The following is a 13,151-nucleotide window of genomic DNA, read 5'->3' on the forward strand; positions in this document are numbered from 1 at the left end:
ATTAATTCCCACCACTACCACCAAAGCCCCTAGTTTATTTATTTGGTGCCCTTTTTTGTTTTCATTTATCTTTTTTAAATTTCAGAATTTATATTTTTGTGTTTAGCTGAGGCGTTTTTTTTTTTTTTTATTTTAAATGTTCTTTCCTGACCCTCTTCTATCTCTTCTGGAATTACTGGGGAACATGTTAATCTGAGTTAAGACTTTGAAGGTTGGGTGTCATTGCAATGCTGTTGTTATCATATACATTTTTCTACTGCTTCTGCTCACTTACTATCCATCACTTTATGTCTTTGTAGGTTTTTCTGCAACTTTTTTCCCCATCATTAATAACAGTATAATATGTTATATTATGTTTATATACCATGTAAACAATTTTTTGTTCATCCCGTCCCTAAATGATGGGCACACCCTTAGTTTCTAATTCTTTGCCACTATAGAAGGAGCTGCTCTAAATATTTTTTTACATCTAGGTCTTTTTCCTTTCTTTGACTAGTAGTAGTGATATCTCTGTACCAAAGGGTATGCATAATTTAGTAACTTTGAGTGCATAGTTGCAAATTTGAGTTCCATGATTCATAAATTATCTCTTCTCTCCTTAATCTAATATCCAGGTTAGTCAGTTGTCTTTAACTGCAGAGATCTTGTATGCAGGAATTTTTTCAGTCTTTTGTCTTTCTTCTAATATTAGTTATCCCAGAGAATATTTTGTTTCATTCTATTTTTCCGGTAGTCTACTATGTGGGTCACATTTTCCATCTCTTTGTTCTAGAAATGTATTCTCTTTACCATTTTTTTTCTCAAGAACTCCAATTTTGTTTGTTTTTTTAATGTCTTGCTTCATTTCTTTCAGCCATTCCCAAAGGCCTTGTGGCCAAGTCATTCTTTTCATGAGAATCTTTTCGTACTTATTGTGAAGTCGCTCTCTTCTGGGTTTAAGCTCTTAACCCACAGTATTTCTCCACTGAATCCTTAATTGAGACTTATGCCAGGTTTAGGTTGATGCTGCTGTACTCTTGCATAGGATGACGAGGTCTATTTTGGTCCTGTCCTCTCTGTAACCTTGATGTTTTGATGAAGTGGCTAGAACTAGGTCTTCTATCTGTTGTTTTTTTTTTTTTTTTGGAGGAGGGAAGGTAAGGTAATTTGCCCAAGGTCACACAGGTAGTAAGTGTGTCAAGTGTCTCAGGTCGAATTTGAACTCAGGTCCTCGTGACTCCAGGCTGGTGCTCTATTCACTGCTCCACCCCTTCCTACTCCACCTGCTTGGCAAGTTCCTCCCACCACAGACTCATGTGATTCAGGTTTCCATGTAGAAACCTGAATAGGCCCAAATCACATGGGCCTATTAATAGATGGGAAAGATCTTCTCATTAAGCAAAAATACATTAACAATACACATACATGTTACTTCTTTTTCCAATTTTTCAAGTTTCTTGTGCTGGGGGCTGTAATGGTAATGTAATTTGAATTTGAAGACCCCTTTTTGAGAGAAAGAGGAGATCAATGAATTTGGCATGCAATTAAAAAAGCTAAAAAGAGAACAAATTAAAAACTGCCAATTAAATACCAAATTAGAAATTCTGAGAACCCAAAGGAATGATTAAAAAAACTGAAATTAAGAAAATTCAACCATTATCATCACTGTTATTCAATATTGAACTAATAAATAAAACTAAGAGCTGGTTTTACAAAAAAACCAATAAAGTAGATAAACCTTTTGTTAACTTGATTAAAAAGAAAGAAGAAAACCAAATTCCCATCATCAAAAATGAAAAGGGTGAATTCACCACCAATGAAGAGGAAATATTAGGAGCTATTTTGCCCAACTGTATGCCAATAAATTTGACAATCTTAGTGAAATGGGTCAATATTTATAAAAATATAAATTGCCCAAATTAATAGAAGAGGAAGTAAAATACTTAAATAACCCCATTTCAAAAAAAGAAATAGAACAAGCCATTAGTGAACTCCCTGGGAAAAAAATCTCTAGGGCCAGATGAATTTAAAAGATAATTCTATAAAACATTTAAAGAACAATTAATTCCAATACTATAAAAACTATTTGGAGGGGTGGCTAGGTGGCACTGTGAGTAGAGCACCGGCCCTGGAGTCAGGAGGACCTGAGTTCAAATCTGGACTCAGACACTTAACACACACACACACACACACACACACACACACACACACAAACTAGTTGTGTGACCTTGGCAAGTCACTTAACCCCAATCATCCTCCAAAAAGCAAAAAAAAAAAAAAAACTATTTGGGAAAACAAGGTGAAGAAGGAGTTCTATCAAATTATTTTTGTGCTATAAATATGACACTGATACCTAAGCCAGAAAAAGCCAAAACTGAGAAAGAAAATTACAGACCAAACTTCATAATGAACAGAGATGCAAGAATTTTAAATAAAATATTAGCAAAGATATTACAGAAACTTATCATGAGGATAATACATTGTGACCAGGTAGAATTTATCCCAGGAATACAGGGCTGGTTCAATATTAGGAAAACTATCAACATAATTGACCATATCAACAACAAAACTAATCATATGATTATCTCAACAGATGCAGAAAAAGCTTTTGACAATATACCACAACCATTCCTATTAAAAACACTACACAGCATAGGAACAAATGGAGTCTTCCTTAAAATGAAAGTAGCATCTACCTAAAACCATCAGCAAATATTATATATAACGGGAATAAGCTAGAAGCATTTCCAACAAGATCAGGGTTAAACAAGGATGTCACTATCACCCCTCTTATTCAATTTGGTACTAGAAATGTTAGCAGTAGCAATAAGAGAAGGAAAAGCAAATGAAGGAATTAGAAGAGGCAAAGAAGAAACAAAGCTATCCCTCTTTGCAAATAACATAATGATATACTGAGAGAATCCTAGAGAATCAAGTAAAAAACTGCTTGAAATAATACACAACTTTAGCAAAGTTGCAGGATGAAATATAAACCCACACAAATCATTGGCATTTCTATATATTACTAACAAAGCTAAACAGAAAGAGATAGAAAGATAAAATCCATGTAAAGTTACTGTAGACATTATAAAGTATTTGGGAGTATGCCTGCCAAAACAAACCCAGGAACTATATGAACACAATTATAAAATACTTGTCACACAAATAAAGTCAGATCTAAATAATTGGAAAAACATCAGTTGCTCATGGGTAGACCAAGTTAATATGATAAAATGACAATTCCACCTAAATTAATTTACTTATTCAGTGCCATACCAATCAAACTATCAAAAAATTATTTTATAGAACTAGAAAAAATAATATCAAAATTAATCTGGAAGAACAAAATGCCCCGAATATCAAGGGAATGAATGAAAAGAAATGCTAGGGAAGGTGGCTTACTCATATCAGAGCTTAAACCATATTATAAAGCAGCAATCATCAAAACTACTTGGTACTGGCTAATAAACAATAGTGGACAATGGAATAGATTAGATACAGAAGACAGAGTAGTCAATGACCACAGTAATCTACTATTTGATAAACCCAAAGACTCCGGCTTCTGGGATAAGAACTCACTATCTGACAAAAACTGCTGGGAAAACTGGAAAATAGTACGGTATAAACTAGGCATAGACTAACATCTTACACCTTATACCAAGATAAAAGTCAAAATGGGTTTATAAAGATATAAGATAAAGGCTGATACTATAAGCAAAATGAGAGGGCATAGAATAATTTTCCTGTCATATGTATGGAAAATAGAAGAATTTATGACCAAAGAAAAGATAGGGAACATTACAAAATGTAAAATGGATAATTTTGATTACATCAGATTGAAAAGTTTTTGTACAAAGTCAATGCAACTAACATTAGAAAGGAAGCAGAAAACTGGGAAACAATTTTTACAGCTAGTTGCAGTGGGAATGGGAATTTGAAGATCTTCCCTGCCCCTTAATAGACCTAGAGGGGAATTTGAAGGCCTTCCTTGCTTTGAAAGTAAACTCTGCCCCCTAATAGGCTAAATGTAATCACGTGAAGCCTATAATGGAGGGAATTTGCTGAAGGGTGGAGCATAGCCCATAGGAAGCTTCCCTGCTGTGAAGATAAACTCTGCCCCCCCCCCCAATAGGTTAAATATAGTCACATGGAGCCTGTGGTGGGAGGAGTTTGATGAAGGGAAACCGAGCCCACAGGAAGCTGGGAGCCAGAACTAGTCAGATGGTGGGACAGAGAGGTGCTCAGGCAAGGAGATAGAGAGTATTGTGAATAAATATTGATCTAATATTGGTTTGTGGGAAGACTAAAGGATGCTGTGGCTTTCAGTGTTATTAATGGCTTCTTAATATATTTGGTACTATGATGGAATTGGCTTACTGGTTTTGGGATTAGATTTTCTGATGTCTAAATAAATGTTTCAGCTCTGTCCTGTACCATGAGAATCTATTATATTTTGTGATTGAACATCATGCAATATTTATAGTCATGGTCTTTATTGTGATTGTGGCCGCTGTAAATATTGCATTGTATTAGGCACAGACCCCTCAATGAATCTGTTATCCAAAGAGCTGCCTATTTAAATTCAGAGACTTCACCAAGATGATTTCACAATGAGAACCTTTTTAGCCATTGTCTGTTTTCTCAAAGCCCCTGTACCACTCAGCATTCTCCTCTTCTATCAACTTTGCCAATCTGATGGGTGTGAAGGAGACCCCAAAAGTTGTTTTGATACATATGTTTCTAATCATGAGTGATTTAAATTTTTTTCTATTGATATTTTTTATTGATATTCTATTGGCTGCTGGTATTTGAATTTCTTCCTCTGGAAAATGACTTCATATCCTTTGACCATATATTAAGTGGAGAGTGAATGGTTCTTACTTTTTATAATCTATTTTGTTCTCATTACCAGATGGTCAATATAGAAATCAGACTGATTAGATATTTTGCAGCCAAAGGTGAAGAAATTCTATGCAGTCAGTTAAAACAAGAGCTGAAGCTGACTATAGCACAGATCAGGAACTTCTTATTGTAATATTCAGACTTAAATTGAAGAAAGAAGAGAAAACCACAAGACCACATAGGTATGATCTAAATAACATCCCTTACAAATATGAAATAGAGGTGATGAATAGATTTAAAGAATTAGATCTGGTAGGTAATAATATGCCTGAAGAACTCTGGATGGACGTTAACAATATTATACAGAAAGAGGCAACTAAAAGCATTCAAAAGAAAGAGAGCAAGAATGCAAAATGGTTATTTGATGAAAGAAGGAAACAGAAACGTAAAGGAGAAAAAGAAACTAAACGTAGAAATGCAGAGAATAGCAAGGAGAGATAAGGTTTTTCTTAAATAAGTAATGCAAAGATACAGAAAAAAACAACAACAATGGAATGAGAATGACAGATCTCTTCAAGAAAATTAGACAAGTGAAATTTCAGGCAAAAATGGGCACGATAAATGACAAAAATGGTAGGAAATTAACAGAAGCAGAAGAAATTAAAAAGCAGATGGCAAGAATACACAAGAAAACCAGATCAGAAAGATCTTAATATTACCTGTTGAGAGCCAAAATATTTGATTCAGACTCAGATGACTCCTGGGTGGTGGGCTCCAATGTAGATGTCTTTGACAACCAGGGCTTTGGCTCTGGCCTTGAAGTCTGCTCTGGAGAGCATTCTTTGTGATGCAACTGCATATGAAAGCAGTTACCTGACTACTATATCAAAGACTTTTTTTCCTAAGACTTTAGGTGCCTAGATAACAAAGCCTTACCAAATTATCTATTCTTTGCTACTTCCAGGATATTACAGACTAAGATAATGATAAGAATACTTGAGTCCTTTTCTTTTGTCTCATTTGCTCTATAAAAACCTTGTCCTAAGAATCAATAAAGGGGGGTGGCTAGGTGGCGCAGTGAATAGAGCACCGGCCCTAGAGACCTGGGTTTGGATCTGGCCTCAGACACTTAACACAAAAAAAAACCTAGCCATGTGATCTTGGGCAAGTCACTTAACTCCAATTACCCTCCAAAAAAAAAAGCAAAAAAAAAAAAAGAATAAAGGAAGTTCAGAGTTCTTCCTTGAACTATCCACATGGCCTGGTTCATTCTTATTCACATCTCTGACCATGCTTAGTGCTGGACACTGAGCAGCCCACGATAATTACCTGTAGACAACCACAAAGTCAGACATTCTGGAGAATGAAGTCAACTGGAATTTGGAAAGAATTGCTAACAATAAGGCTAGTGAAGGTGATAGAATTCCAGCTGAGTTATTTTAAATCTTAAAAGATGATGCTGTTAAAAATGCTGCACTCAATATTCTAGCAATTTCAGAAAACTCAACAGTGGCCACTGGATTAGAAAAGATTAGTTTGCATCCTAATCTTATGCCAAGGAACACTCAAGTTGTCAAACAATTGCACACATTTCACATGCCAGCAGGATTATACCTAAAATTCTGAGAGCTAGGCTTCAGCAATATGTGAACCCCAAATTACCAGAAGTGCAGGCTGCTTTTCAGAGGTACAGGAACTAGAGACAAAATTGCTAACCTTTACTGGATTATGGAAAATGCCAGGGAGTTTCAGGAAAAACAAAACAAAACAAAAAACATCTGCTTCTGCTTCATTGACTAAAGTTTTTGACTCTGCGGATTACAACAAAATGTGGCAGGTTCTCAAAGACATGGGAGTTCTAGATCAACTTATCTGTTACCTGAAGGACCTGTATGCAGGCCAAGAAGCAACAGAACCGAACATGGAACAAGTGATTGGTTTAAGGTTGGAAAAGGAGCATGACAAGGCTGTATGCTGTCAACTTCTTTATTTAACTTATATGTAGATTAAATTATATCATGTAGAACGCTAGGCTGGGTGAATCAAAAGCCAGAATGAAGGATGCCAGGAGAAATAGCAATAATTTCAGATATAAAGATGATGCCCCGCTGATGGCAGATAGTGAAAAAGAATTAAGAAGTCTCTTGATGAGGGTGAAAGAGGAGAAGAAGCTTAGCATAAAACAAAAATACTAAGATCTTGGCAACTGATCCCATCACTTCCTGGCAAACAGAGGGAGAAGAAATGAAATCAGTGCTAAATTGTATATTTGTGGGCTCAAAGTTGATGGCAACTGTGGTGAAATGAAGGGAGGGGAAGGGCAGGAGAAAGAGAGAGAAGGGGAAAGGAAAGCTATGGAAGGAAAGCTATGGCAAATCTGGACATCATCCCAAAAAAGGAGACATTACCTTGCTATGGTTTTTCCACTAGCATTATAAGGCTGTGAGAGTTGGACTATATGGAAAGCAGAGTCCTACAGAATTGACACTTTTAAATTACGGTGCTAGAAAAGTCTTTTGAGGATCTCTTGGACAGCAAGGAGATGAAATCAGTTAATACTTGAAATTAATTCAGACTATTCATTGGAAGGTGAAATACTGAAGCTGAAGTTTAAATACTTTGGCCACAGAATGAGAAGACAGGACTTATTGGAATAGAACCTGATATTGGGAAAGATTGAAAGCAAAAGGAAAAGGGAGCAGAGGATCAGATGGATAGATAATATCATGGAAACAATGAACATGGGTTTGGAAAGACTTCCAGAAATGATGGAAGACTAAAGGGCCTGGTGTGCAATGTTCTATGGGTCACAAAGAGTCAAAAATGACTGAACAACTGAATTAGAAACAACTTGACTAGAAATACTTTTCCTTTTTTTTTCCAACCATCACCACCTTGTATTATACCTACTAGCTCTTGAATAACATGAATTGGCACTTAAAGTTCTTCACAATGTGGCTCCAGACTGTCTTTCAAACTCATTTCACTTTACTCCCCTTCACATTCTACATTCTACCCAAACACCCAGGATTTCTATTCCTGAAACAGAGTGTGGAGCTCCATTGATTATCCCTCCCATTTAAATGTCATTCCTTTTTTTTTTTTTATTAAAGTAAAACCACTTTCTGATTAAATCACCCAATCAGAACTAGGAACAAGGACTGCACATGTATGAGAGGTTGGATCACATCCAGGAGAATTTGTATAAAAAGGAGGAGCTCTCTTAGAATCAGATAAACACTGTGAGGGGCTGGAAGCAGATGTATTGAAGCAATTATGTGTGGCATTCCAGAATGTACCTGAGGAACAAAGATAGGCCTGAACTTTGTCAGAGGAGCCTAAAGGTATAGCAGAAGACCTAGGCTAAATGAAGTTATTTTGGGATGTATTTGACTTAGGCCAGTCCCCTGGTGGTTTAGGTTCAGTATCAGAATTAAACAAGATGCTCATAGGTCATTCAACAGTAACTCCAGATAGAGAATTTATTAAACATTTACGACGTTACAAGCACTGTGCTCAGTGCTGGGAATACTAATACAAGCAAAGGAAATAATCTGTGTCCTCAAGATCAAATAGTCTTTTGGGGGAAGATATCATATAAAAGAGATCTGGAAAATGGGGGTGGGGTGGGTAGAAACTAAAAGAGGAGAGAAAGGGAATTCTGATGGGGAAGGGATGGAAAAGTCTAGAGAATGATAAGTAGAATATGAAGGAAAGTGAGCATGGCTTGGATACCTCCTGAAATAACTGTCTGGGTCAAGGACTGTAAAGCCAAGCACAAGCAGCTCTCCAGAGCACTGCTGCTGTTTTAAGGTTCTGATCACACAGTATAGTGAACTCTCTATTTATTCAGCAGTAAGTTAAAGCAAAACATTCACAGAAACCAAAGTACAGCATTCACAAAGTTATAACATAGCAACTTATCACTAAAGTGACCACATAGTTTTCACCAAAGTGGCCACATAGTTTTAAACAAAAGATATCACTCAGTAAGTCCTTAACTCAATCATCCTTAAGGAGCAAGCCTCCTTAAGGGACACACTGTCTTAATCTCTCTGTCAAAAAGTCTTCTTTCTTCTTGATTGGAGGTCAGTTTCCAATCGTCCTTAACTCAATAATCCTTAAGAGGTACCGGGTACAGAGTACAAAGTTCTCCCACCCCTAGGCCATAGTAAAAGATGACTTTCTAAGTCAGCACTAAGTAACCAAGAAGAAGTCTTTTCATCTTGACTCTCAGATTCCATGGTTCCTCTTCCATAGTCCCAACGTTTGCCTGAATTTACCCAACTGTCACCTGGATTCAAAGGTAGGCAGCTCTCAGCTCCTCATCCAGCTCCATAATGAAGTTCAAAATATCCAGTCCACCTCAAATCCTTTGCAGTTTCTGTTTCTGGGAAAACAAAGCTTAATACAGCCAAAACAACAGGCATACACATTGCCAGCACCATCAATTCACTATCTGCTTGTGAAACCAGTACAGACATACAAACAAGGTCTGAGGGGTTAACACAAATCATCAGTATAGTCCCAGGACCTCGGAAACCCTCCTCCAGGACTTCTGTAAACAGACAACAAGAAAATCCTCTTTCAGGGCTTCCAGTGAGGTCCCAGAGCTGCTGTACAAAGTATCACAAACAAAAATCAACACAGAGAAAGGAGACAAACAGAGTTTCACCACCATAAGTGCTCCCTTCTCAATTCTGCTCTCTCCTAGCTTGGCTTCTCCTTATATATGGTGATTAGCTCCTCCCTGTTCTGCCCCTTCCTGTTGCATCAGCAAGTTCCTCTCACTGTGGGTTTCATAAGTTCTGTTTCTTAACAAATATAATATATATATATATATATATATATATATAATCATGGACAAATCTCAAAAGAAACTTGAACCAAAACAAAGTGCTAAATAATTAAATAGCTGAAAGAAGGTGTTAAGTACTTCTTTGCTTGCCATTACAAAGACACACCAAGAAGAGGGCCATAGGGTGGAAGCATCCCCCAGTGAGAAGGCTGCTGATGAGGAGTTAAAGTCTGAAAAGTAAGGAATAGAGTTGGGATTGAAGTGAGTATAGCCTATAAATAATTAGCATTTCTTTGTATTATCAACAAAACCTAATAGGAAGAGATAATAAGAGAAATTATATTTCAAATGATAAAAAATATTTATATGTTGGAGTCTGCCTGCCTAGATATACATAGAAATTATACAGATAAAAGTACAAAATACTATTCACATGAAAACTGGTGTAAAGAATTAGAGAAATATTAGTTGCTCGTAGATGGTGCCAATATAATAAAAATTACATTACTACCTAAATTAATTTACTTTTTAGTGCCTCCCAAACTATCTAAGGAAACAGAACTAGAGAAAAATGACAAAATCGATCTGGAGGACCAAAAGGTCAAGAGTCTCAAGGAAAATAATGAAAAAATAATAACAAAAAAACAAGGAAAAAATGAGATGAAAGAGGATCTAGTTGTATCAGATCTCAAACTATACTACAAAATCATAATCATCAAAATTACTTTCATCGGGGTGGCTAGGTGGCAGTGAATAGAGCACCGGCCCTGAAGTCAGGAGGACCTAAGTTCAAATCCAGCCTCAGACACTTAACACAAAAACTAGCTGTGTCACCTTGGGCAAGTCACTTAACCCCAACTGCCCTCCAAAAAGCAAAATATATATTTTCCTACTGATCAATAAATATTAAAGTCAACCAGTGGACTGGATTAATTACACAACTGTTAAAAAAAAAGAAAACATAGGGGCACAGTGTTCAACAAACAAAAAGATACCAAATACTGGGGTGAGGACTTATTCAACAAAAGCTGCTGAGAAAATTAGAATGCAGTCTGGCAGAAACTGGGTTTAGAACAATATCTCACACCATGTACCAAGGGTAACCTTAAATGGTTATGTGATTTAGATAATAAATGATTGAACAATTAGAGGAGGAAGGAAGGAAGTACATTTAATGACTATGGGGAAAAGTTTATAGTCAAACAAGAAACAGAAGGCATCCAAAAACTAAATGAATATTTCTATTATATAAAATAAAAATGTTTTTACACACACACACACACACACCCCTAAAATTTCTTCCAGTTAACTCAGGGAAAAAATTATACAGCAGCTTTTTCAGATAATGGGGCCCAGTGACTAGAAAGTATAATGAACTGATTCCAATATATAAGTACAAGAGCCACTCTCTAAGAGATAAATAGACAAAAGATATGGACAGAACATATTTAAAGGAAGAAATGCTAGCTATCAACAGTCATAGGAAAAAAAATCACTATTAACTAGAGAAATGAAAATTTAAACAACTCTAAGATCCTACTTCATAATCATTAGATTTGCTAAGATGATAAAAAAATGAAAATTACATTGTTAGAGGGGATATGGGAAGGTAGATATAATAATACACTGTTGGCTGAGCTACGGATGGGCCTAGCATAATCATTAGACTATGCTGACTGGCATGGTAGTAAGATGTCATTCAAATCTAACAATTCTTGTGTTGTACTTTTATGCCACAGGTGAACAGGAAATTAAATCAATGCCTTAATACCTAGGACAAAACATGTTTTGAAGACAGGTTCATTGCCCTTTGTGAAAGTCAAGGGCATGCATGTTGAAATACAAGTTGTGTAATAGGGGGAAAATAGTTTCACTGCCTTTTAAGAAAATTTGAGACATATGTGTTGAAATACCATCTGACCCAGACCAGGGAAGGAATAAGCATTTATTAAGTACCTACTACATATCAGACACTGCCCTTTACAAATATTTTATCCTCACAAGGACCCTGGGAGATAGATGGTAGACGATTTAGAATCTTCTTGACCTCAGGCTAAGAACACTGCTCACTACACCACCTTAGTCATACCATCTATTGTCATGGTTCCCAACTACGTTTCACTCCTGTCTCACTTGATCTCTTTGCCAAGTGAAAAGATATGGCAGCCATTTAATGAGTTCTCACTCTTTTTTGTGTCATGGGTCATTACCCTTGGGTAATCCAGTGAAGCATATTTCTGAGGAAAATTCCTTCTTATAATGTTTTTAAATGTATAAAATGAAATACATAAAGGAAGCAAAATAAAAATGACAATAATCAATATATTAAAAACCAAGCTAACAAGTTCAGGAACCTCAGGATACAAACCATTGATTTATGATATAAATTGATTTGTAGAATTTTATAGAAGCAGATGATGTGAGAGTATACAAAGTTTTGCCTCATAAAACATTAAGAAACCATGACAGAAAAAAAACAACCAAAAAACATGTTTACAAAAAAATTGGTGAGAAACCCAAGCCAGATCATCCTATGCATAAAACTTGAAAACAACAGAAGAAAAACAGAAATACTCTTGTAAATATCTCTTTAATAAACAGTTTTCTTTACAAATGACAGAACCACCATATCTGGATTCCAATATCATAGTCCCTGATATGAAGAAATACAAATGGGACTAAAGAAAACAAAAGGGGAGGATCAGTTGGCCTGAACTAAATATCCACAGAGGATATTTACAGTCTGGAGGATATTGAGATGTTAATGAACTGTGCCTGATTCAGGCCAGTCCCTCATAGTTTAGGTTTACTATTAGAACAAATTGAGATACTTGTAGGTTAATCAATAGTTAATAAAACATTTACTTAGCCACAGCAAAAAAAAAAAAAAGATTTAATGGTAGGAAGTGGGTACTTCTTGAGTTGATTCAGCTGAGTAAAGTTACCCAAATGATTTACCTTTGAAGCATCTGAAAGCTCTCACAGCTATACCTGATTTGTATTCACACAGGAAGTGACATAAAAGTCTTGAGCTTTTACTTGAACTCATCAAGTCTCAGTACCTCTTATCAGTATATCTTACCTTATATCAGTACCTCTTAAGGAAAAACACCAATCACCCTACGTGTCAGAAGGGGTTGTGAGATTGCTTCTACCACATGAGGGGTCAAAGCTTAAAGAAGCTTTAAGAAGGGATGATCCCAAACACCTTGAGAAATTTGTAAACATTATTATTACTGAAAAAGGTGATTAAGAAAATAGCTTTACCAACCCAAATACTTTCCTATCTCTACAGAATCTTTATGAGCTTTTACACACACACACACTCTCTCTCTCTCTCCCACTCCAAGTTTATTAGATGAAGCATTGAGAAGGGGAAAGGAAGACTGTTTTTACAAGCAATATTCTAAAGCCAACAATATCTTTAGAGTAACAAAAATGACTAAAAGATGAAGAGAATATAATATCCCATGACAATTATTACATATAATTTTTTTTGGCCAAAGTCTGAAGTAATCAATAAGACTGTTTT

This window comes from Petaurus breviceps, unplaced genomic scaffold, assembly GCF_028583685.1.
Source record: "Petaurus breviceps papuanus isolate PSGF00001 unplaced genomic scaffold, PetGlider_PUasm1.0 183, whole genome shotgun sequence".
NCBI lineage: Eukaryota > Metazoa > Chordata > Mammalia > Diprotodontia > Petauridae > Petaurus > Petaurus breviceps.